Genomic DNA, 26,318 nt, shown 5'->3' with positions numbered 1-26,318 from the left:
TTCAATTACCTCGGTTCAGCATGTGTCCCGTAGTCTAGGAGGTACAGGGTCCGCCATGGACCCTGGTAACTTGTCCCATGCGTGATGGCATCGGCAGTTATAAGGCGTGAATGGCGCCATGTAGTATAGCCATCGAAGCTGCGTTCACATCGTTCCCAAGTTCATCTGTGGTGGTTGGCATAGGGCCACAGGGTTGCACCTGTCGTTTCACCACATCTCATACATTTTCGATTGGCCGTAAGTCTTGAGATCTGGCGAGCCAGGACAAAAGTCTGACATCCTGTCACACCAAGAAGGCACGTGTTCGTGCAGGAACATGCTGTCGTGCATAGTCTTGCTGAAAAATGGCGTATGGGGTGTTGCGCAGAAAGGGTATGGCTAGAGGACGCAGGATGTCATTCATGTAGGCCACACTGCTCACAGAGCCTTGGACACGCATCAGCTGTAATTTGTGGTTGCAACTAACAGCACCCCACACCGTAAGACCTTGAGTTGGAGCTGTATAACTTATGCGAATGCAGTCACTGTGATGCTGCTCCCTCTGTCTGCGGCAAACCAAAATGCGGCCATCTCCTCGGAAGGGTGCTCCGGGTTGTGCGACCTGAACAATCTCGTCATGTTCTAAGGCCTTTGTGAACAATTCTGCACACACCAGTTTCACTGTCGGAACACCGTACCATACCAGCGGCAATATGTCGGACGGATCACATTCTCACATGCCAGTAACTCGGGGATTTGACGGCACGGTTCGCGTATTCGTCCGCGAGGCATCCCGCACGTAACTCAAGTCACACTGATCCGTTGCCTTCGGTTTATAGCGACAACGAGAGCCGCAGGCACATTTTACCAGTGGGTGATGTTGCGGCGCGATATCGATGTTGACCTTGAACCCGCGGGTCGACGTGGTTGTAATGTTAATAGTTTCTGCAGAACATACCAATGTATATATCCTGTGAATATGAACGACCTATCTGCAGTCGTTCAAGCTGTTCTGGTTGTACTGAACGTTAGTGTAGTTATTCCTCCCATTATTTCCAAACGTTTAACATAATATTGTAATTATACAATAAACTGAGCTTTACTTCGGCTGTTTACAAGATTGTATACCTACATAATGTCTGCCTCATATGTTTCTATGGTTGACATAAATCATGAGCTGTCACTTCAGTTTCTCTTCTGTTTTGGGAGATATCTACAAATTATGGAACATCGGGCTTTAGATGCAAATTATGATGTTATCTCAGTCTCTGACATTTGAACTTATTTCACACAAGTGTAGAATGATTACAATCATCGTCAGTTATGCCACATTTATATAGATGACAGTAAAATTTAAGTTTTGATGGTTTTTTGTAATTCTCGTGGCTTAAAGTTTATTTCCATAATAAAGAAGCTATGTATCTAGTGATTTTATTGTGTTATTGTATTTAATATTCGTATTATAGTCTTCATTATTCAGAATCAAATTTATAGGTATATAATCAAATCCTCAACTCTTTAGGAAAAGGAATTATGTAAATATAATGAAAGATCCTGCATTTTTCAGTTAGAGAGTAGGTTCCTTGCTAATTTTCAAGTGGAGTGATGCCGGTCCACTTCTTATACTTCGATTTATGTAATGAACGATACTTAAATTATTTTTATCAGTTATTTCTGAAAGTTGTATCATAGGTTCTTTTTCAAGTGCATTTTACTTTTCTGTTCTTAAATGGAACAAACCAGATATTTCAAGCTAGAATACAGATATTTCATGTATTTGCTACACAATTTGGTACAACTTAATTGTATTTGATTAACAGTGACAATTATCTCTCCTTCGCATGACAATCCAATCTTACTAGAGTATTCTCTGAAGGTTCTTCTACATGTTTCTTCAGGTATTCAGCTGAAAACATATTTAAGATAAATCAATGAAATTATAAACTTCGACAACTGGATTGTTCTTACGAATTGGGCTAATGTGAAATCTCTGTGCAGACACTGGATTCTGTATACTTCAGAAGACCCTAAGTTTTAATCTGAATTTGAAATCAATAGGTGACTTTCAGTAAGACTAAATGAATTATATATTACTGAGACAGATATTGTAGTTAGTTTGGTAATAAATGAAGTAAGTAATGTGGAAATTAATTACATGCAGATGCGTGAAAACCAAATATTTTTCGCCCTTGGTAGCAAACACTATTCGACTTATGTTAAGCGATAATGTAGGAGGTGCAGTCTTGACATAACCGGGAGCCATGAAGCTTTATTGGAAGATACCAACGCAGAATGTTGGGAATCTTCTAGTTCATGGCCACAGGTAGACATCCAGAAAACTTAAGATGCAATAACGTGCGAAGACACTCTTGAGTTTATGGGATGGACTCATCTGTCAGAGTTGAGTGGGAACTGAAGAAAAATAATACAGTGCAGAGTAATAGTTCTGATGGCGAAATGAAGTAAGAATATATTGCGCGATAATTTCATATTGAACTTCTTACAGAGGTGTTAGTAATGCCTAAAATTGGGTCATAGTGTTTCTATTGAGGATAAGTGTCACAATGTAAGGTAAGAAACATAAGTCGCAATTGCTTGTACATAGCTGGATAGATCTTGCGGACGAGAAAGGGGACGACTGGTGGATGGCTGAGAGAGACGAACGGTAAACAGGTGAGAAAGTCAGAGCCATCAGCGACCAAGCCTTATAGTTTCAGTAAATTCCATGTATGAGTCGTCTGTTAGAATTTAGGTAGCTGTATTGATGTTTAATGTATCTGTGAGTAAACTTTAAACAGTAAACAATGAAATAAGAGACATAAACCTACCCTATGCACTTTGCTTGCGTCGGTTCTGTTCCTCAAAACATGTGTTATACCACTGCTGACGAAACTGTTCAGTTTCAGCGCAGCTTGTGAGTGAGTAATATTGTTTCAACTACGTGAAGTGAATTTTTTAAGTGTCTTATTCTGAGTCTTGTACAGCAGTTTTTAAAGGCGCACGTGGCAGTAAAGGTCTCTATAGCGCTATATTTTCATTACCAAGTTTTGATACGCGCTGCTGTTGAGATTAAGTGTTCGATGGGTCCTGCAGCGTAGTGGTAAGCTCATAGAGAAATCACATTACGAGTTTATGGTTCTCCATGATGGATTTTTGCGATATGTGGCATGCACCGTCTACGTCGAAACTGTTACCTGTGTCAAGAAGAATGGTGGAGGTCGCCACATTCGTACAATAAATTATCTTATACTTAATTTTGTTTGTGGGCTTAGAAAACTCCTTCCCTCGTCTAATTTTCTCGAAGTCTCTCAACATACTAAATCAGATTGTGTGAATGCATGGTGTCTGTTGTTTTAGACATGTCCGACAGAACAGACACCTCACATTCATATAACTGTTTTGACTCGATCAATGAATCTGCAACCTTCAATGTGGATGCACATTTACGTTCGATCTCCAGCGCGAATCTAAAATTAGGAAACATTGAGGATGGCTGGGGATGGCGGGTAGATGGCAGTAGGTGGAAATGTGAGTTAGCTGGGGAGCGTGCCGAGGTAGTCCGCACATTTGCGACAAACACTGTGTCTGGGTGGCCCAGTAAGCAGGAGATCCTGGGTTTGACTCCCAGTCTGGCACATATTTTTCTCTCGTCGGTGCTGATTAAGGAGTCCCGATGCATCTGATATCATTAGTTACTTCCCTTTCCTATCCTCCCCCCCCTCCCCCCACCGCTTCGCGACCTTTTCAATTTACACCACATACATTAAATCTCTCCATGTCTACCCCAGCTCACAATGCTCCCACTTAGATATCCCGCCACAACAAATCCAGCAACAGAAAATCTCTTCCATAAATATCCTCACAAAAGACTGCGAATGACATCTCACCTATCGTGAAGCCAAAACAATCTGTAAATATCAAATTACTACAACTAAGGACTCCAATCGCATCACTCGCACTGTCTGCAAGAGTTTGAATGGTGGTTTTTGTGTGTGAGTGTGTGTGTGTGTGTGTGTGTTTAAAAATGGTTCAAATGGCTCTGAGCACTATGTGACTTAACATCTGAGGTCATCAGTCCCCTAGAACTTAGAACTACTTAAACCTAACTAACTTAAGGACATCACACACATCCATTCCCGAGGTAGGATTGGAACCTGCGACCGTAGCGGTAGCGCGGTTCCAGACTGAAGCGCCTACAACCGCTCGGCTACTCCGGCCGGCTGTGTGTGTGTGTGTGTGTGTGTGTGTGTGTGTGTGTGTGTATGTGTGTGTGTGTGTGTGTGTGAATATCTGCGTAATAAAGGAGGACCAATACGTTAAGACTGTAAAAATACAACCGCAGGGCAAGAGAAGCAGAATAACACGCAGGCATCACGCCCAATACTAACGTAAACATCTATAGCACTTCAAAATCGGAATAAATTGCTGAAATGGGTCGGGATGTACACAAAAAAGACGTAACTGGTGCAATACTTCATTATTTAAATCGTAATTCTCATTTTATTGACGCTGTAAGGTGTGGCGTGAGTGGGTGGGTGGAGGGTTCGCAATGGCAACACTGTTGACAGTTAAGGACTTTTATTGACTTCATTACATGAGGTAGTGAGACGAGTAAGCCTCTCTCTTTTGTCAACGGCAAGCACTGCTGAGCGGTCGGCAGCTTCCGTCTCGGCTGAGGAGCCAACGGTCAGTAGCGCTCTAGTTTCCGTGGCCTCGTAGCGTCTGCATGGCCCCTCGCTCTGCTGACGTCTTCGCAACGACTCGCGAAGACGGCTGTGCACAGGCGGCATCTGGGCAGGCCATCTGGGAAGGAGTCGGACGATGGCTAGTCGTGCCCTGTGGCGCCAAGTCCCATAAGGATTCGGCGTCTGTGGCAGCAGGCACAGATGCAGTTCGGCGGGGCTGTGGCACCGACTCCCAGTGCTAGCAGCCGGAGCAATCCTGTCTCGAACCCATGACTGCTGCTGGCGAGGCTCAGTCCTCTCACTCTTTGGCTTAGTCTGGAGTCTTGGTGGTGCTGCCGCAGATTTCCAGAGACGAGAAGTGAGCCCTGCCTCAAAATTCAAGTTGATTTATATACCTCCGGCGCGCTTTTGTTTCACTAAAACCGTCCTTATAACAAGAGACTTGCTGTGGTGCGGTGATATCGCCCCACTGCCTACACGGTTCCTGCTGTGCGGCACAGTTTGTTGCTGCGCTCAGCTGTCCTCGCTTCGCAGGAAACTTCTGTGTTTGTTATTGTGGCCTACATGCCGCCACACTGAGGGCTACTGACTCACGGCTGTTAATGAAACTCCCATGGCGGCTTCAAACCACTTCTCATTATCTTTGCTAGAGACTTGTAACTTTTACTCAGACACTAGGTAGCGCCACCAAAACCCATTACTATCACAAAACATCCCACAGGTTTTCATCTACATTTTTTATTTTATTTATTTACTAGTCAAGTTCCGTAGGACCAAATTGAGGAGCAAATCTCCAACGTCATGGAACGTGTCAATACATGCAATACAACATAAACGTAATAACAGATAAAAATAAATGTTCATGAACCTTAAAAAAGTCATTCCATAAGTTTAAGTAAACGCTATCAGCAATACAATAAAAATCAGTTTAATTTTTAAAAAAAAATGGCTCTGAGCACTATGGGACTTAACTTCTCAGGTCATCAGTCCCCTAGAACTTAGAACTACTTAAACCTAACTAACCTAAGGACATCACACACATCCATGCCCGAGGCAGGATTCGAACCTGCGACCACAGCGGTCGCGCGTTTCCAGACTGTAGCGCCTAGAACCGCTCGGCCATCCCGGCCGGCGTAATTTTTCAAGGAACTCCTCGACAGAATAGTAGGAGTGACCCATGAGGAAACTCTTCAGTTTCGATTTGAAAGCGCGTGGATTACTGCTAAGATTTTTGAATTCGAGTGGCAGCTTATTGAAAATTAATGCAACAGTATACTGCACACCTTTTTGCACAAGAGTTAAGTAAGTCCAATCCAAATGCAGGATTGATTTCTGCCGAGTGTTAACCGAGTGAAAGTTGCTTATTCTTGGGAATAAACTAATAGTGGTAACAAGAAACGACAATAAGGAATATAGTATTAAGAGGCCAATGTCAAAATACGCAGACTCTTGAACAGAGGTCGACAAGAGGTTCGTGAACTAACACCACTTATTGCCCGAAACTCCCGTATCTGAGTGAAAAATAACTTTTTAGAATGGGAAGAATTACCCCAAAATATAATACCATACGACAATAGCGAATGAAAATAAGCAAAGTAGACTAATTTTCGTGTCGAACGATCACTCAGTTCTGATGCCGTTCGAATAGCAAAAATGGCAGTATTAAGTCTTTGAACAAGATCCTGAACGTGGGCTTCCACGACATTTTACTATCTATCTGAACACCTATAAATCTGAACTGTTCAGTTTCACTAATCATATGCCCGTTCTGTGAAATTAAAATGTCAGGTTTTGTTTAATTGTGTGTTAGAAACTGTAAAAACCGAGTCTTACTGTGACTTAGCGTTAGTTTGTTTTCTACAAGCCATGAACTGAGGTCATGAACTGCACTATTTGAAACCGAGCCAATGTTGCACGCAACATCCTTCACTACCAAGCTAGTGTCATCAGCAAACAGAAATATTTTAGAGTTACCCGTAATACTAGAGGTCATATCATTTATATAAATAAGGAACAAGAGTGGCCCCAACACTGATGGTGGTGGTGATGGTTAGTGTTTAACGTCCCGTCGATAACGAGGTCATTAGAGACGGAGCGCAAGCTCGGGTTAGGGAAGGATTGGGAAGGAAATCGGCCGTGCCCTTTCAAAGGAACCATCCCGGCATTTGCCTGAAACGATTTAGGAAAATCACGGAAAACCTAAATTAGGATGGCTGGAGACGGGATTGAACCGTCGTCCTCCAGAATGCGAGTCCAGTGTGCTAACCACTGCGCCACCTCGCTCGGTCCCAACACTGATCCCTGGGGCACCACCCACTTGACAGTACCCCACTCAGACCCCACATCACAGCCGTTATCAACATTGTGAATAATGACCTTTTGCTGCCTGTTGCTAAAATAAGAGGTGAACCAATTGTGAGCTACTCCCCATATTCCGTAATGGTCCAATTTCTGGAGAAATATTTTGTGATCAACACAATCAAATGCCTTAGTTAAATCAAAAACTATGCCTAGTGTTCGAAACCTTTTGTTTTACCCATCCAGTGCCTCACAGAGAAAAGAGAGTATAGGATTTTCAGTTGTTAAACGACTTCTAAAGCCGAACTGTAAATTTGATAGCAAATCGTGTGATATACATCTGCAATGTATTTGGGACTGAGCTCTGATCATTCGTTAAAGTCATATAAATCCTTCAATTATTTTACAAAATACATATTTTCAATTGAAAAAACTACTCAGAGTAAGTTGTAGTTTTTATAAATAAATTTTAATTGTGTGGTTCATCTATACTGCCTCGAAAAGACCGCAAAATCAAAAAATAATTAATGGAGATTAATGAGATTTCTGGACTATATTTGTCTAGGTAACATATTTAAGTGACTGACATTGCAACATCACAGGTTAAAGTAAGCGCAAGATAAGCCATTGCAAATGTGAAATACTGGTACATTAACAACTGGTGTAACTGCCAGAATGTTGAATGCAAGCATGCAAACGCACATGCCTTGCTTTTTAAAGGTGCCGGATAACAGTTTGTGGGCTGGAGTTCCATGGCTGCTGCACTTGTTCGGTCAGTACAGTGACGGTTAATGCTGTCTGTGGATGACGCTGGAGTTGTCGTTCGATGGTGTCCCACATGTACTCGACTGAAAACGGATGTGATTATCAAGCAGAGTAAGACACCACGTCCACACTCTGTAGAGCTTGTTGGTTTACAACAGCAGTATGTTGGCGAGTGTTATCCTGTTAGAAGATAGCCCTAGAATGCTGTTCATGAACAGCAGCGCAACAGCTTGAATCACGAGACTGTTGTGCAAATTTGCAGTCAGGGTGCGTGGTATAATCATCAATGTGCTCCTGCTATCATACGAAATTGCATCCCAGACCATAACTTCAGTTGCAGGTCCAGTGTGTTGTAATGTGGTGTGGTCTCCTGACCTCCATTTCTTACATATTCCGTCCTCACAATCGTACTCTGAACATCAAGACACTTCATTCGAACCAAAACTCGGTAAGGTAGAGTCAATTTTGTATGAATTCATGTAAGCGATATGCAAATCTAATAAATAAATTGCAAGTGTGCACCGAGGTGGAAAAAAGTCGAGGCTGGCGTACACAACATGATGGCCACAGGAATTTTCGTCATAAAGAGGAAACCAGCCCGCTGGGAAGACCATCCCTTCAGGGGGCTGCGTCAACAACATACTTATTTCGGCCAAAGTGACCACCCAGAGAGAAGACAGCTTTCGCCGGAGCGAAGGGATAACGACCTCCGTGTTCGACTGAAAAGCAAATTCGGCTACATTGTGTGGGAGCGCCCAGAAGACGCATTTTTTCATAGACCAACTGCGTAGTTACAGAGTTCTCACAGGAGGACAGAAACAGCCTAATGGAGATGCTACAGATTGGTTGACTTAAACGAAACGTCATTTTCCCATTTAAAACAGCAACACTGATTGGCAGACTATTTCTGACGCAAAGAGTCAGAGGAGTGAGGGAAGGCAGCGCATGATATACCCTTGCAACTTTTCCAGAAAAAGGGGCCGTCCCGTTGTCGGTTTTGGAGCGACAAGACGTAACGAGAGCGAGTGTGCTCGTACATATACAAAAAGATTGAGGAACAAAGTCTCTCCTCAGTACTTCACTGGGAGAGCACCTCTGTCATTAGTGAATTGGAGTGACATTCTGTATTGAGTCACTCACGATTAAGCGTTGTTCACTGTGTTGGCCACCACACATATTGTGCGGTGTGAACACAGACAGAGTACTAGTTAAATGCCTGCGAGTGCGTATTGAGTGGCATTGCGGTGGACTGGTTATCTGACCGGTGTACCACGCCAAGAGTTAGACTAGGGGTGGATAGGAGTCCTTGACTTCATCAAGGTGCACGGAGAGTTTGTTTGGCAGAGGTCAATCCAGATAGAAAGAGATAGTTGTGTTATTTGTCAGCAGTGAGTGACTCAGACATCAGTCGTCGCAGCTCACGGTATGGTGCGCTACAGCGTATGCGAGCCCCATCTGTCCTCCCTAACAGTACACTCCACTACATTTCTCACGCGACAGCCTTGACCGTACCTAGAAAAGTTATTCAAGTTGTGTAGGCGGGGCTCTCAGCCATTCAGACGAATAAATAACATTCTTAAAGAAAAGGGAGAAAAGCACCTTTCCATACTTTGTAAAATAATAACATTCTTATCCATAAGAGGCAATCTACTGTTCCGAAAAGAACCCGGAAATTTATTATTATTTTATAAGAAAGTGTTTCACTTGATTTCTCATAATTTTTTATAATAAATAATATTTTTCGTTCGTTTAATGTTTTTCTTACACTAACTAGCAATACTCCCATACCCAAGTATCCCTCTAGTTACGTAAGAATATATAGAATATTTTTGTCTTTTCCTTACGACGGACGATTCCAGAAGATATTTGTTGCTGAATGTTTTTCAAGCAGTTCTTGTTGGTACATTAGGAACATCTGTCTGACTTCTGTAGTAGTGTGAGGTGGAAATTCTTTCTTGCAGGAGCCAAAGGGTACTTGTTGGATCAATCCATTACGCAACTTGACAAAATAAAACCCACACACTCACAGTGTCTAGGACACAGACAGGTTGGTTGCAGGACCTCAACCAACACATGACCATCACTAGCACCGAGCCAGAACAGCTTACGGCAGCAAACATAACCAACCTCCACCCTGTCCCCCACTGAGTCCTCGCTTGACACCACTGGTCACAAATGGCGGTGGTTTGACGTCAGAGGAATTCACGCTGCAGAGAGTATGGCTCGAAGCTGTTCTTAAAGTAATCATTTTCTAACAGTTACTTGTGTCAGTGTGATGGCAATTTCTGCTCAAATTTCTGCTGCAGATGCAGTACGATGCCCCAGAGCCATACGCCGAACATGACAGTCTTTGCTCTCGGTAGTTCCACGTGACCATCCGGAGGCCGATCTGCTTGGGACCGCACAGCCTCGTGGCCACTGCTACTAACAATCATGTACAGTGGCTACATTTGTGGCAAGTCTTTCTGCAGTATTGCAGAAGGAACATCCAGCTTCTCGTAGCCATATTACACGACGTCGTTCAAACTCAGTGAGATGCTGATAATGGCGTCTTTGTCGCCTTAAAGGCATTCAAGAGTAACATCAACTCAACCACGTCCAATCTCAAAGGTAACTGACGCTCACGACCGTTACAGCGTGTATTTAAACCAAAGCTGGCTTGAATCTTCATAGTGTCGCTACTGCCGCCACTCTTATGCAACTGGCTTGAAATCTGAATAGACATCGTCTTTCAGATGTAGAAACACGCCTACCAACTTTCGTTTATGTGGTACAGCTCCTTGGTGCAGCGATTTTTTTCCGTCTGTGTGTTATAGCGAGCCATACCTATTTTAGAACGAATTACCTGCTTTTAAGCTTCGCATACTGAACCAATGTCATGACAAGTCTATTCTGAAGGTAGTCATAAGTATATTCTGAAGGAAGTCATTTGAAAAAAAAAATGCATACTTCAATGTAATGCCTTCATTCTACCTAATACCGAAATGTTATTGGAAACCGCAAGATAAATTTTCCATGCAGCTTGTTTGTACTCGGTTATTTGGTTATAAAGCTACCGCTGGTTGTTCCAGAAGTATCCCAGAACGGGTAATAAATCTCCATAGGAGCAGTGACGCAATGTTTCGTGAAATTCTTGATGAGAGACACTGTTGACACGAAAGACTGTTGAGTCAGCTTGTTCCGCCTAGAGCTGCATACGTACCGACAGCGTCATAATTTGATGTAATGCCGGACCTAGATAAGTGATACTAAGGCAGCTCTGCAACCACGTTCATGTTACCTGCCACACCAGTAGCGACGCTGGGAGCCGAAACCGCAACCAGGACGGGAGAACTACTTTCTCGAGTCCACATAAACAGGTAAGAACTCTGATTGAGCACTTCCATTTAGTTTGGTTAGTCGCATTTGAGTTTCCTCCATCAAGCGTGGTGAAAATGTTCAAACGTGTGTGAATTCCTAAGGGACGAAACTGCTGAGGTCATTGGTCCCTAGACTTACACACTGCTTAATCTAACTTAAACTAACTTATGCTAAGCACAACACACACACCCATGCCCGAGGGAGGACTCTAAATCCGGCGGGAGGGGCCGTGCAGTTAGTGACATGGCGCTTTTAACCGCGCGGCCACTCCGCGTGACCAATTGTACGTACCACTTCATCACTTTTTGTTTACTTTAAGTCTCTTTCATTGTAAACTCCAAATGTACTTCAATTTAAATGTAAAGCTGTGGTGTGCGCACTGTAAGACCTTCGGTACACACACCATCAGATTATTTGACTTGTTGCTCTAACGAAGTAGGCGAGTGTCATCAGCAATATGTCTCGTGGTCTTATCGTGGCGTGTTTATCTTGTGCCGTTAGGTCAGACGATAAAAATGCCACTTGCACGCTTAGAGTAGCAGATTGACGGTGACCAACTTTAAACAGAACTTGATTAATTTTCACACACATTTATTAAAATAATAAAAAGCACAGAAATCACGTAACTTGATTCTGGATGCTATTTACAATTGACAATCTGAAGTTCCTTTGGTCTTGGTACGTTAATCTTATTCTCACATATCTCTGATACTTGACAAAGTGTCTATATCTTCATGGTTATGTACAGAAATATGATAATCTTATTAGATGCAAACTGAAATTTGACTATAGACTGGTACAGACAAATGCAGACTAATGCAGACTGACTAATCGGAGGTCTGTGCACTCGTTATAATACCTCGCGCGTTCAGGTATCACTGCGCGAGTGTGATCCGCGAGGAGAAAAAGTTCTACGTTAGCAGCAATCTCATTGGCTGCGTTACATATTAATACGCCGATCGGCGGAAGCAGAATTTGGTTCGTCTATAAGACAGCGCCATCTCGTAGTGCGGAGACGGACGAGCGCTGCGCCTGCGCTGTTGTGCTTAGCGGGACGCGCTCTAGTGGGAAAGTTGTGTACGCGCTGACCACGGGGAACTACGTACACAATAAAAGTCTATAATTTCAACTCGATTTCAGTAACATCTGATGTCTTGCTAATAGGTGGTACATGGAACGCATAATACAGCTGAGGTCATGTTCCTGCACAATCAGAAACGTGTGGAACAGAAAGCTGTCTTCTGTCAATAACTGTGAAAGAGGACACTCCGTCTGTACTGGCGGTCTTAAGACAAAATAGCGTCAGTAATAAATAGTTGTTGGATATGATAAGGGGTTATCGAGACGATAAAATGATTTCTGAACGTAAAGTCGTAGTAGACTGTTTTCGCTTCTGTGACTGGTCACAAACGTAGTTCCTTTGAATTTTATACTGTAGGTCCTGCGAAAGAAGATTTGCTTCTGCTGATAGAACAACTGCGCACGGCTTCAAACTCGGCGTAACGTAAGAACTAAGAATAGAGCCACCGAAATGAGATAAAGCTATATCACGTTTATCAGCGAAGATATGACATCATTTAAGTGATACTGGAGTGACAGATACAAACCCGGGTCTATCGTTCAAAGTCTACCTCTTCGCGATGTGGCACCAATAAACAGTCACAAATTAATGCAACGAAGTAATCTCACGGAGAGTTTCTGCGATCGGCATAAAGGAAGAAAGGAACGCTGTAAACGTGTTTGTCGTATAATAGTGAGGAAACTTAGTTCGAATTGTCCACTGTGATACCGATTGCAACTAGTCGTCAATGTGTATGAGTAGAGTGTAATACTAACTGATGTAATCACAGGTAATACCCGGTTATAATATCAGCGGTGAGGCCCACTCAAAACCACTGGCAGGGAAAAATGAATGCTAATTTCACATTAATGAGAGAATTTTGGAATAAAACGCTTATGTGCAAATGAGACTTCATAAAACACTGTTATGAAAACTGTTTCGAAACAGTGACTGTCGGGAATGTCCACAAGACTGTACTGACAAGAAATGTAAGAAATCTAATGCGTGTTTCTTACATTTATAACTGGCTGCTCCAATCTATACGGTAATGGTATGGAAACAAACACATAAAAGACCATGTGCTTCTTCCTAAAAGCACGTAGGTTCTGTTAGTACGCCCAGCGGTCAGATAGCTGGCGAGATACTTCTGCTGCTTCTGTCACACATACAGGGCAGACGCCGGCAAATAGCGGCTCGCGAGCCACTTGACGCTCTTTGACCTCGAGTGTGGTGGCTCTTCTTCAAATATCACGTGCGTGCACTTACGTATATTTCCAGAAACATAAAATTCAACACATATCATCTTGACGTAGCACTGCATCGCGTTCTACAGTCTATTACTACAGATCACGTGCCCCCACACGAAATGCTAGAATAGTACACTACTGGCCATTAAAATTGCTACACCACGAAGATAACGTGCTACAGAAGCCAAATTTAACCGACAGGAAGAATATGCTGTGATATGCAAATGATTAGCTTTTCAGAGCATTCACACGAGGTTGGCGCCGGTGGCGACACCTACAACGTGCCGACATGAGGAAAGTTTCCAACCGATTTCTCATACATAAACAGCAGTTGACCGGCGTTGCCTGGTAAAACGTTGTTGTCATGCCTCGTGTGAGGAGGAGAAATGCGTACCATCACGTTTCCGGTTTTGATAAAGGTCGGATTGTAGCCTATTGCGATTGAGGTTTATCGTATCGCTACATTGCTGCTCACGTTGGTCGAGATCCAATGACTGTTAGCAGAACATGGAATCGGAGGGTTCAGGAGGGTAATACGGAACACCGTGCTGGATCCCAACGGCTTCATATCACTAGCAGTCGAGATGACAGGCATCTTATCCGCATGGCTGTAACGGATCGTGAAGCCACGTCTCGATCCCTGAGTCAACAGACGGGGACGCTTGCAAGACAACAACCATATGCACGAACAGTTCCACGACGTTTGCAGCAGCATGGACTATCAGCTCGGAGACATAGCTGCGGTTACCCTTGACACTGCATCACAGACAGGAGCGCCTGCGATGGTGTACTCAACAACGAACCTGGGTGCACGAATGGGAAAACGTCATTTTTTCGGATGAATCCAGGTTCTGTTTACAGCATCATGATGGTCGCATCCGTGTTTGGCGACATCGCGGTGAACGCACATTGGAAGCGTGTATTCGTCATCGCCATACTGGCGTATCACCGGGCGAGATGGTATGGGGTGCCATTGGTTACACGTCTCGGTCACCTCTTGTTCGCATTGACGGCACTTTGAACAGTGGACCTGACATTTCAGATGTGTTACGACCTGTGGCTCTACCCTTCATTCGATCACTGCGAAACCCTACATTTCAGTAGGATAATGCACAACCGCATGTTGCAGGTCCTGTACGGGCCTTACTGGATACAGAAAATGTTCGACTGCTGCCCTGGCCAGCACATTCTCCAGATCTCTCACCAACTGAAAACGTCTGGTCAACGGTGGCCGAGAAACTGGCTCGTCACAATACGCCAGTCACTACTCACTGTGGTATCGTGTTGAAGCTGCATGGGCAGCTGTACCTGTACACGCCATCCAAGCTCTGTTTGACTCAATGCCCAGGCGTATCAAGGCCGTTATTAGGGTCAGGGGTGGTTGTTCTGGGTACTGATTTGACAGGATCTATGCACCCAAATTGCGTGAAAATGTAATCAGATGTCAGTTCTAGTATAATATATCTGTCCAATGAATACCCGTTTATCATCTGCATTTCTTCTTGGTGTAGCAATTTTAATGGGCAGTATTGTAGTTAAATTATGTTCCTCGGCGGTAGGCAGTTCCACCTCCCCTGTAGGAAATACCTTGTCTCCCCTCCAAGATTCCCCCATCAGTAGCACTTTTCCCTTCACTCCTGCAGTTCTGTGCATTTAGAGGCCACAAATTTTCAGTTGGCCTTTACGCGCGGGGAAGGGGGAGGTGGGGGGGAGGCGCTAGCGCAATTCAAGCACGAATTGTGATCCACCAGCAGTGTCATTTTGCAGTGGTTAGTGCTAGCTAATAGCACGCGCTGAAGGAAAATACCTGCTCGAAGCATAAAGTTATCTACATTTTTCCTACCAGCCCAAATCTTATACTTCATCGATTTAAGAGTTGCAGTTATTTTGTGTTTCTGGCTTTATTATTATAAAATGAGACAATTTTAGGCGCTAAGAGAAACAGAGGGAGAATATAGTGCTTTTAGTTGAATGGCCAGAGACTTTCGGGGCTATTCAGAGCTTAAATAGCCTTCTGACGTGTTCTATTTGTCAGTAAAAATTGGCTCATGAGGGTAAATCAAATTTGGGGACAATTTCCAACTAAACACGTTTCTTTTGATACTCTGTATACTGCCGTAAAATCATCAATAATCAACGGCAAGAGGATGCAGAAGGCAATGGAAACCACTACATTAAAGACGCATAATGTATAGCCACAGGACATGTGGTCTGTAATTGAAAAGTGTCATGATGATCTCTCCATTGGAAAAACATTCCGGACTAGTCTCCCATTCGTATCTCCGGGAGGGGACTGCCATGTGGGAGGTGACGATGAGAAAAAGAAAGGATAACTTTCTACGAATCGGGGTGTGGGGTGTCAGAAGTTAGAACGAGGTAGGATAGCTGGAAAATATGAGAAGGGAACTGCTGAAGCTCAATCGGGATATAGTGGGGGGTAGCCAAGTTAAATGGAGAAAAGACAAAGATCTATGGTCAGATGATTACAGGGTAATATTAACAGCGGCAGAAAATGGTTTAACGGGAATAGGATTCGTTATGAATAGGAAGGTAGGGCAGAGATGAGTTACTGTGAACAGTTCAGTGATAGGACGGCTCTCATCAGAATCGACAGCGAACCAGCACCGACAGCGATAGCTGAGGCATACAAACCGACGTCGCAAGATGAAGATGAAAGACAGAGAAAGTGTATGAGGATATTAAACGGATATACGCTTATGTCGTATGGTATTATTTTTTGGGGTAATTCTTCTGATACAAAAAGGGTATTTTTGGCTCAAAAACGGGCTGTTCGAGCTATATGTGGTGTAAGTTAGAGAACCTCTTGTCGACCCCTATTCAATAGTCTGGGAATTCAGACATTGCCCTCACAGTATATATTTTCTTTAATGTCGTTTGTTGTTAGCAATATTTTCCTATTCCCAAGAGTTAGCAGCTTTCACTCAGTTAATACTAGGCAGAAATCAAATCTGCATGTGGAATGCACTTCCTTGACTCTTGTGCAGAAAGGAGTGCAGTATTCTGCTGCATCCATTTTCAATAAGCTACCACAAGAACTCAAAAATCTTAGCAGTAGCCCAAACTCTTTTAAGTCTAAACTGAAGAGTTTCCTCATGGCTCACTCCTTCTATTCTGTCGGGGAGCTCCTGGAATAGCTAAAAAATTGAGCAAATTTCAGTGTTATATTGTTGGTTTTCTTTATTTAAACTTACGACTTGTCTCCTGAATATGTTTTTTATATTTCATTTTATCTGTTTCTACTATTGTGTTATAATCTCATGTATTGACTCGTTCCATGACCATGGGGACTTCTCCTTAATTTGGTCCCACGGAACAATAAATAAATAAATAAAAAATAAATAAAAAAAATATCTGAGTACGCGAAGGGAAATGAAAATGGAATGCGGTTGTAGGGGACGGAGTAGAAGATAGGGTCACGGGAGAGGAATGAGAGAGGAGAAAGGTCAGTTGTGTTCGGATATAAATTTCAGCTACAACAGCGAATATTCTGTTCAAGAATCACAAGAGGCGGAGGTATACTTGGGAAAGGCCGGAAGAGACGAGTGGCTGCCATTGTCAAAGCTTCATCCTCCATTGCTGGTGGTGGATTCGTGCAGAAAAATTATCAAAAAAACGTCGGTCGAAGAACCCGAGACAGAAGCCAAAAGGCAGTTCGTCAACAAGAGGCTCCGAAAGCATCAACAATTTAGGAATTCTGTTACCTAGGCTGCAAAGTAACTCATTACGGATGGAGCAAGGAGGACATAAAAATCAGACTTGCAATGGCAAAAAGGGCATTCCTGACCAAGAGACGTCTACTAGGATCAAACATAAACCTTTATTTGGGGAAGAAATACCTGAGAAATGACGTATGGAGCACAGAATTGTATGATAGTGAAACATGGACTGCGGGAAAACTGGAAAGAAGAGACTCGAAGCATTTGTGATGTGGTGCTTCAGAAGAAGGTCGAAAATTAGGTGGACTGATAAGTAAGGAGTGACCAGGCTCTCCGCAGAATTGGCGAGGAAATGAATATTTGGAAAACATTGACAAGAAGAAGGGACAGGATGGTTCGACGTCAGTTAAAACATCAAGGAATAACTTCCACGGTACTACCAGGAGCTGTAGAGGGCAAAAATTGTAAAAGAGGACAGAGATTGGAATACATCCAGCAAATAACTGAGGACGTAGGTTGCAAGTGGTACTTCGAGATCACAAGTGGTACTTCGAGATGAAGAGGTTGGCACAGGAGAGGAATTCGTGCCGGGCAGCATCAAATTTGTCAGAAGACTGATGACTCGAAAAAAAAAAAGTCCTGACGTTGGTGCCAGGAAGAAAGAAACGCACTTCAGAAGAGCTAGAAAAATCACATTATGTATTTAATTACTGGCTGCAGTCTTCCAACAAAGTTAATATTGTAAGTTTTATGGTTAGTAAAGAGAGTGTTAATATAGGAAAACCATATACCGACGGCGAATATGTACAAAAGGGCTTCAAAAAGTAAGTAAGTTACGCATGTCGCCTCATGCTAAAAAGACCACATAGCAATCGGATATTTATATATTTTTATATTTATGGTAAGTGAATCAGAACTCCTATACCAATCAGCCAAAGCAAGTCGATGCTACTCTCAAAACTTCTCGAGTAAATAGACTTTGAAGTTTTCCGACCAACTTGAATACGTTGAAAGTGAGATAAAAATGTTTTTATTCAGTGGTCGAATGCTCTCTTACGACTAGGCATCTTAGGTTCGATTTCCACGCGATGAAAACATTTAAATAGGTGTGCATGTTCTGTTAGCAATTCCATGAAGTTTAAAATACGTAAAGATGGTAAAAAAAAAGCGGTGGTATTCGAGATTGTTACATAATCGCTAGTTCGTACTTCGTTTCGATCACTATTTGTTTCGTTTCTCTCCCTTCAGTTCGAATACCAGCGACATCTAAATATAAAATTCATCAAATACATCCTAACTAATAAATATCTATGCGTAATGTTTTATCAAAAATGGCTTCTTTTTTTTACTTGCAAATCGTAATCAAAAATCCAGTTTGCACTGCAAATATAAATTTTTAACAACCGGTCTTCTATAAAAAAGATGGTTTAAATTAAGAAAACAATAGAAATTAAATTTTTTATCCTTCTGTATTTTACTCTTCGCGGTAATGTTCATGGGACATGCACCATCGTTTAAAATTTTACCATGGATGGGAATCGGATTAAGGCCACCTACGTAGGGGACGAAAATTCTACCAGACAGCCATATAATCATTTCCAAATATGAACCGCGTCAAGGATAAATTGAGAGGTCGTCTTGTTGATGACAACACGGAATCGTGCCTAAATTAAAAACAACAATATAGAAACTAGTATTACCGAAACTTTCCAAGGAGATTCAAGTCTTTTGCCCACATTAGTTTTTGTCTGTAATTGCCGTATTTTATTATTATGTATACCTTAGAATTTAATTTTCTCAATAAATAATATTGCTATTAAGTAAGGTAACAAAATTTACTCAGTGTTCTTATAATGCAATTAAGATTTAAAACTTTACGTAAAATTGGGGAGAGTTGTGGAGTGAATGAAGATGTCGAGCGTTGAGAAAGGCATGTAGAGATTATTTGAACATACGGTGGGGATGAACTGAAGAAAATAGATTAAACAAGTATTTATGGGATTCATTTGTTTATGTTTCACAATTAATGTGCCGATTAACTGCGAAACAATCATAGGTCACGCAATTCATACTTTTGTTGATGGAAAAATGTGTATATTAATTATTTATTCCTGGAAATTATAAACATTACGAAAAAAAAGATTAGTATACGTGTGTGGATAGGAGAGCTGGAAAGGTCGACCTCGGTGAACTTACTTCAATCAGACTGAGGACGTGTCTAGCAAAGACCAGCCTAGGTGTACCATAATTAAGTTAATAACTATATACCTACCTGTTTACGAAGTTTAAATTTAAAAAATTTGACTATCAAATGAAATTTCAGTCGTTGTGCTATTGATATATGGCTATCTTGCCTACTGAATATGCCGACAACTGGTGTAGGCTAAGGAACATGAGATAAAATTGTGTATGGACTCACGTGGACGTAAATTTTTCTAGCTCAATTCGAGAGTGAGACAAGATATAGTACAATTAACGGCAATATAACACAACTCTTATGTACATGGACTGTACACTGAGGTGACAAAAGTCATGGGATAGCGATATGTACATATACAGTAATATCGCGTAAACAAGATATAAAAGACAAGTGAATTGGCGGAGCTGTCTTTTGTAGTCAAGTGACTCATGTAAAACAGTTTCTGATTTTATTATTACCCCACGTCGGGAATTTAAAGGCTTTGAACGCGGAGTCGTAGTCAGATCTAGATGCTTGGGACACTCCATTTCATAAATTGTAGAGAATTCGATATTCCGCTACCCACAGTGTCAAGAGGGTGGCCGTGAATACCACATTGCAGCCATTACCTCTCACGACGGCCTTAACGATCGAGAGCAGTGCCGTTTGTGTAGAGTTGTCATTGCTAGTTGACAAGCAGCATTGCGTGAAATAATAGCAGAAATCGATGTTGGAAGTTCGACGAACGTATCAGTTAGGACAGTTAATGGGCTATGGCAGCAGCCGACCGACGGGAGTGTCTTTGCTAACTGCACAACATAGCCTGCAACGCATCTCCTGGGCTTGGGACCAAACCGTCTGGACCCTAGACGACTGTAAAACGGTGGCCTGGTCAGATGAGTCCCGATTTCAGTCGGTAAGAGCTTATGGTAGGGTTCGAGTGTGGCGCATACCCGCAATGCCATGGACTCAGATTGTCAACAAGGCACCGTGAAAGCTGGTGGTGGCTCCATACTAGTGCGGGCGTTGTTTACACGGAATGGATGTTCGACTACTTGGAGATCAGTTGCAGCCATTCATGGACGTCTTGTTCCCAAAAAACGATGGAATTCTTATGGATGATAATGCGCCATTGCACCAGACCACAGTTGCTTGCGATTGGTTTCAAGAGCATTCTGGACAATCCGAGCGAATGGTTTAGCCACCCGGATCGCCCGACGTGAATCCCATCGAACAGTTATGGGAAATAATCGACAGGTTGGTTCGTGCACAAAATCCTACACAGGCAACATTTTCGCAACTATGGATAGCTATAGAGGCAGCATGGCTCAGTATATCTGCAGGGGACTTGAAGAGAGTTGTTGCGTCCACGACACATCGAGTCTCTGCACTTCGCCGGGCAAAAGGAAGTCGGACATGATATTAGGACGTATCCCACGACTCTTGACACCTCAGTGTATAATTAGGTGCACACATGACGACTTTATTCTGCTGTAAAATTGTGACAGGAAAAGAATGAGATCCACTAGCTAATACTAGTGTCTTATTCTGTAGGACTAATTATCATTATTATTGTTATTATTATTATTATTACTATTATTACTATCATTATTATTGATATAATTACGCGCAGAAAAGCTTCTGTAAAGTTTGGAAGGTAGGAGACGAGGTACTGGCAGAAGTGAAGCTGTGAGGAGGGGGCATGAGTCGTGCTTGGGTAGCTCAGATGGTAGAGCACTTGCACGCTGAAGGCAAAGGTCCCGAGATCGAGTCTCGGTTTGGCACACAGTTTTAATTTGCCTGGAAGTTTCATATCAACGCACACTCCGCTGCAGAGTGAAAATCTCATTCCAGTTATTCATATTGCCAACTGAAAGGTGTTGACAAAATATTCTGAGTGGTTTGTATACAAGTAATTTTATGAAACAAATGCAAACAAACAAAACCCTTTTGCGTGAAATGTCACAAGTATTAATGCAATCAAATAGTACTTAAAGTGCAAATATAGAATGCCTACAACACAAATGCACAATTGCGTAAAATACAAATGGCAACTCTGCACGTTTGCCGGCACGGTAGCTCAGCGTGTTCGGTCAGAGAGCCGCTTGGCCTCTGTAATAAAAAACTGAGTGGAAGGATCAACCACCGAACTTGAACAGGATGTCTGGCGACGTCCGCAACGACCCAACACAACGATCAACAAGGAACAAAATGAAAAACAAAAAGAGAAAAAAAAATATGGTAGAGCACTTGCACGCTGAAGGCAAAGGTCCCGAGTTCGAGTCTCGGTTTGGCACACAGTTTTAATTTGCCTGGAAGTTTCATATCAACGCACACTCCGCTGCAGAGTGAAAATCTCATTCCAGTTATTCATATTGCCAACTGAAAGGTGTTGACAAAATATTCTGAGTGGTTTGTATACAAGTAATTTTATGAAACAAATGCAAACAAACAAAACCCTTTTGCGTGAAATGTCACAAGTATTAATGTAATCAAATAGTACTTAAAGTGCAAATATAGAATGCCTACAACACAAATGCACAATTGCGTAAAATACAAATGGCAACTCTGCACGTTGCCTCTACTCTGGGTAAGTGATGCAGTCGTCAACACTGGCAGGTTAGTCCTGCATGATACCTCTTGCAGAGATTTTATAACAGTTGTGATGAACAGGAAGTATAAACTTCAGGACATCCATCACAACCTTCTCTTTTGACATGGAGATCGCAGCCGGCCGGAGTGGCCGTGTGGTTCTAGGCGCTACAGTCTGGAGCCGAGCGACCTCTACGGTCGCAGGTTCGAATCCTGCCTCGGGCATGGATGTGTGTGATGTCCTTAGGTTAGTTAGGTTTAATTAGTTCTAAGTTCTAGGGGACTGATGACCTCAGAAGTTAAGTCGCATAGTGCTCAGAGCCATGGAGATCGGTCTTGATGTTTTATGAAGTAGATCTTGTGGAACACTAGCTAGAATTTCGAAAGGGCGTCCATTTCCTGTTTTCTTGCCGGCATTAATTTTTCGAGCCATTTTTGGTGAGAACGTGGTTTCATAAGCTTCAATTCTGATCCATCTGAGTTTCAGCCAGTTAACTAGTTTACTTCTGACACTTTCTTTCCTGTTGGTGGTACATTTTTCTAAGTTTTTGCCTAGAAATGAAGGTTTCATGGTTCATTTCTCTGAGCTGTGTACACGTAAGCTTCTTTGTTATTAAACACGTGAACACCAAAATCATAGACATACAATTTCCGTTTATAATAGGCTACAGACGTTCATACTATTCCGAAGGCCAGAGCATGTGCCACGGTCTTCATATAAACATTCCCTGGCCTTTTGTGCTCTTTTTAGATGAATCTTCTTCTCAGTTCTTCTACTTTCGTCTCATCTTCGTTTGCCAGTAAAAGTCTATTTTGGAACCTTTCGCATACTGGACATTTATCTTTAAGCAACGGTTTAAAATGCAGGTTGAAGTTAGTCGAAAATATATGATAGCACATTTTCTCTTTTGCAGGCTTTTCGACACGCCACAATACATATCACATACAAATCGCACATTTCCTTTGTAGTTAATTCAGATATTATCCTTTAGGATTGTGTGTCCTTGTGTAGTGGCTGAAGCAAGAGGGAATTGATTTTATGTGAGTTGCAACATCAGAAATGTCAAATTTATTTCCTGGGGTTGGCTTCCTCCTTCTACACTCCTGGAAATGGAAAAAAGAACACATTGACACGGTGTGTCAGACCCACCATACTTGCTCCAGACACTGCGAGAGGGCTGTACAAGCAATGATCACACGCACGGCACAGCGGACACACCAGGAACCGCGGTGTTGGCCGTCGAATGGCGCTAGCTGCGCAGCATTTGTGCACCGCCGCCGTCAGTGTCAGCCAGTTTGCCGTGGCATACGGAGCTCCATCGCAGTCTTTAACACTGGTAGCATGCCGCGACAGCGTGGACGTGAACCGTATGTGCAGTTGACGGACTTTGAGCGAGGGTGTATAGTGGGCATGCGGGAGGCCGGGTGGAGTTACCGCCGAACTGCTCAACACGTGGGGCGTGAGGTCTCCACAGTACATCGATGTTGTCGCCAGTGGTCGGCGGAAGGTGCACGTGCCCGTCGACCTGGGACCGGACCGCAGCGACGCACGGATGCACGCCAAGACCGTAGGATCCTACGCAGTGCCGTAGGGGACCGCACCGCCACTTCCCAGCAAATTAGGGACACTGTTGCTCCTGGGGTATCGGCGAGGACCATTCGCAACCGTCTCCATGAAGCTGGGCTACGGTCCCGCACACCGTTAGGCCGTCTTCCGCTCACGCCCCAACATCGTGCAGCCCGCCTCCAGTGGTGTCGCGACAGGCGTGAATGGAGGGACGAATGGAGACGTGTCGTCTTCAGCGATGAGAGTCGCTTCTGCCTTGGTGCCAATGATGGTCGTATGCGTGTTTGGCGCCGTGCAGGTGAGCGCCACAATCAGGACTGCATACGACCGAGGCACACAGGGCCAACACCCGGCATCATGGTGTGGGGAGCGATCTCCTACACTGGCCGTACACCACTGGTGATCGTCGAGGGGACACTGAATAGTGCACGGTACATCCAAACCGTCATCGAACCCATCGTTCTACCATTCCTAGACCGGCAAGGGAACTTGCTGTTCCAACAGGACAATGCACGTCCGCATGTATCCCGTGCCACCCAACGTGCTCTAGAAGGTGTAAGTCAACTACCCTGGCCAGCAAGATCTCCGGATCTGTCCCCCATTGAGCATGTTTGGGACTGGATGAAGCGTCGTCTCACGCGGTCTGCACGTCCAGCACGAACGGTGGTCCAACTGAGGCGCCAGGTGGAAATGGCATGGCAAGCCGTTCCACAGGACTACATCCAGCATCTCTACGATCGTCTCCATGGGAGAATAGCAGCCTGCATTGCTGCGAAAGGTGGATATACACTGTACTAGTGCCGACATTGTGCATGCTCTGTTGCCTGTGTCTATGTGCCTGTGGTTCTGTCAGTGTGATCATGTGATGTATCTGACCCCAGGAATGTGTCAATATAGTTTCCCCTTCCTGGGACAATGAATTCACGGTGTTCTTATTTCAATTTCCAGGAGTGTATTTATAACACAGCTGACGTCACACTTAATGCCGAAATTACGATTTGTGCCATTAGCCACTTGAAAAGTTTGCGTAACGTATGATTTACAAACCCGAATATCATCATTCTTAATTCGGCGAAAAAATGCAAAACGGTGGTTTCATGGTCGTTTAGGCTGATCAGTAGGTCGACGTCACTTAATAATTCTTGATTTTATACAGTCATTGAGAAATATGTTTTGCTCAGTCTAGTAAGTTAAACTGTAAAATGATTTAAAAAGTTTTACCCTCTCATCTGTTGATATTTTGTCATTGCATTTTATTGCAATCTTACACTCCTTGTCACTGAAGATTTTTGCAGCGCCTCTATTGCCTCATCTACTTTTATACTCTTCACCAGAAAATCTCTTTTCCTTCTGAAGTGCCCTCTTCCAACTATCGGGGTTTCTTTTATGTTTACGGGCTCTGGCGTAGGACTAATCTCAGAGCAGGATCAGTGTTTTGCCTAACTAAAACATCGTTGTTATTCAGTCATTATAGCCTAAATAATTTAAAGTATTTAGTTCTAGACACAACTGGAATGAAGATATATCACAATTTACACCTAAATCTGAACCCGGTACGAAGTCTGGATCTGAGTACGAATTGTCAACAAAAATGTCACGCTCTCTGCTGTGTTCACTCATTGTAGGCTACTTCTGATCGAAATAAAAAGGAATAAAAAACATACAAACACTGTAAAGCTTGAGAACACAAAACAGTTGCAAAATAGTAACCTAAAGTCGGTTCAGCATCGGCTGTCTTGGAGCCACGGATTTGATCACTTTGGCCACTGAAACCGCTGATAAAGTGATTTGTTGCCGGAACAGGTGGTACATTCTAGCGGCGAAACCGTTAACTGTGGAGTTAGTCGCTTTGACCACATTGAAGTACTAAGTGATGCAACCCAGCCATGTTATTACCCCCACTTAAGAAAAAAAACATGGACTTTTATTCGACTTGACTTCTGAACACCCCATGCAGTTTTGCTAGCACATCAAGTAAATTGCCGTATTTGCAATAATGAAGATGTTATGAAATCTTGCTTTGGTAATTGCACGGACATGTATGGAACATTGAAGTTCATTACATTAAAAAACATAGAAAATATTAATTTCCATCAAACTGACCAATTCAAGATTACGAGGAGTAATTTTACTCTCATATTTTAAGTGAAGGTCTTGCCAACCCTGTCACACTGAACAAATTACGTGGAATCGAACTCTGTGTAAATCAGCCGAAAGAACGGACACCACACATGTAACTAAAGCGAGGACGAACTATTGAACACTTCAGTGCAGATGCACACCAGGCTCGATCTCTTATGGAAATGCGAGAAATGTCACGATTAATTAAGATAATGGGCGAGGGGCACAACATCATTAGTGTGTGGATAAGCTAAGAATTTAGGTTGCTCGTGCAGTTGGCGATGACCACTGTTTCCGGATAGCGTACTGGTCAGCGCTTCTGCCTAGTAAGTAGGGGCCCCGGGTTCGAATTTCGGTCCGACTCAAATTTTCAACTCTTCCCATAGATTTTAATCGATATCCACAGGCAGCTAACGTCTGCAATTAATTTCTGCCTTGATTCATTGTGGCTGTCCGAAAGAACAGATGCCACACATATAATTAATTTAACACTCAGCGATACTGAGGGTAAATAAACAGAGGAGGGACGGGAAGATTTGATTACGGAAAACAGATACACTCTTTCAGTTATCATATAGGGTGTTTCAAAGTCACTGAAAAAAACGTGTAGGGGAGATAGAGCACTGATAAAATGCTCGTTGACGCTTCCCGACGGCACTAGTTGTCCTTCCATATCGGTTATGTCTCTTGAGAGGCAGGAGGGAGTAAGCATTAAGGAGCCTGCTTCGTACAATATGTGTGTTACCTACCATACAGTCATGTGCTCCACGTGAAAGCAGGTAGCCCGA

The 26,318-nt window shown here is 43.0% G+C and overlaps 1 protein-coding gene across 2 annotated transcripts in view; it reads left to right on the top strand.

Annotated features, from left to right (window-relative positions):
* The first annotated feature begins 10,991 nt into the window (after positions 1-10,991).
* The window catches only part of LOC126253003 (UDP-glucosyltransferase 2-like), a 324,067-nt gene continuing 308,740 nt past the window's right edge, over positions 10,992-26,318 (top strand). For both annotated transcript variants that reach the window (XM_049954045.1, XM_049954041.1), the window contains exon 1: positions 10,992-11,086. The gene's annotated coding sequence lies outside the window, so the exon portion shown is untranslated. The remainder of the gene's footprint in view (positions 11,087-26,318) is intronic.

This window comes from Schistocerca nitens, chromosome 4 (genome assembly GCF_023898315.1).
Source record: "Schistocerca nitens isolate TAMUIC-IGC-003100 chromosome 4, iqSchNite1.1, whole genome shotgun sequence".
Classification (NCBI taxonomy): domain Eukaryota; kingdom Metazoa; phylum Arthropoda; class Insecta; order Orthoptera; family Acrididae; genus Schistocerca; species Schistocerca nitens.
This window is presented reverse-complemented; position numbering and strand designations above follow the sequence as displayed.